This window comes from Cynoglossus semilaevis, unplaced genomic scaffold (assembly GCF_000523025.1).
Source record: "Cynoglossus semilaevis isolate Cse_v1.0 unplaced genomic scaffold, Cse_v1.0 scaffold2980, whole genome shotgun sequence".
In the NCBI taxonomy this organism is placed as follows: Eukaryota; Metazoa; Chordata; class Actinopteri; order Pleuronectiformes; family Cynoglossidae; genus Cynoglossus; species Cynoglossus semilaevis.
The window spans coordinates 27,655-29,105 of NW_007585172.1; positions in this window are offsets into that span (position 1 = coordinate 27,655).

Below are 1,451 nucleotides of genomic sequence, written 5' to 3' on the forward strand. Positions count from 1 at the left end.
TCCCTGCCATCTCGCCACCCCCCGCCAGGGCTCACCCAGCAGGAGGCTAGATAGGGGTGAGGCCGGGGTGCTACTAGAGCTGGAGGCAGGGGGCAAGGAGGGCGGTTCCATATTCATGAAAACAACACCGAATCTGTGAGCGCTAAGAGAGATTAGTTGTTTTTACATAGACCTTTCCAAACGGGAATGTTAGACATTTTTTATTTACTCTGAATGTCTTCATAAAAGGTGCAGACATGCAGTGGAAGTGGGCTGTTCTTGTGTCGTATGTCTTGGGTGCCAAATATTGGGTTATTTATGGAAAATGGCTATGCCGGCTGAAAGGTACAGAATTGCTTGCTCAGACAGGCCACCGTTTATCAAAGGGCCCAAAAAACAATGGAGAAATTCTGGACAGATAACCATTTTCACTTACATCCATAATCAGATTAGAGTCTGCAGTTACCTTAATGTCTCATTTGCATATTTATTAATCATACCAGTCCACCCACTCACATACAGCAGAGAGAGAACATGCAAATGACAATAGAAAGGCCATCTGTCCGTGTTACCTTTGAAACACTGACCTTCTTGCTGTTAGATTTCAGTGGTTTTCACATTTGGTTGGGTCTGCAGCAGGAAGATGATAAGACACCAAAAGGCTCTCCCGAGCACACACAGTCACATAGCCCCACACATTCAAAGAGAATTTCCCCAAATTCTCTTCACACCAACTTTCTAAAACACCTCTACTCCCTGGGAACAATGGGAGATCTCCCAATCACCTCTTCACAGGGAACCCCGAAGCCACCTGTTCCTTTTGATCTACATGACTACCTGTGATTGACTGGACTTCATGGCTCCACCCACTTCCCTTGTGATAACATTTTTAAAAGTAATAGTCGAAAGTCAAGTTGACATCGACTAGTCACTGATGTCGTCGATGATGTGACAAGTTACACGTATATAACGTTGATATTAAATATATGGAACATCTTACATTTGGTTAGATCTCCCAAATGATTGGTTTAAGGTGTGTTGGTTACATATATTTTGCTCACTGCAAAATAAAATACTGTAAGTTACCATAAAACTATTAGGGAAGAGAAAAACCCTGGGCATGCAGAGCTTGGAAAAGTAGTCATCATGAGAGTGGACATTATGATTGCTCTATCATAGTTTCTTTCTGTGAGCCATGTTCCACATATGTGAACAGTAACTTATCCACATTAATGAATTAAACATCAATGTGAAACAATTCACAATCACAATAGGTCAACTACTCTGTATCACCCCTAGTGTGAAAATAATGATAAATAATTTGCAACTATGATCATTTTTTTAATTAATTTCTACAAGTCAGATTTGATAAAAAAAAATCAACTGGTAACCCTGGAAGTTTTTGGTTCAGGAAAAAAAATGTCCAAAAGCTCATCTGATTATTAATTAATAATCCAGCAGCTTTTATTCAG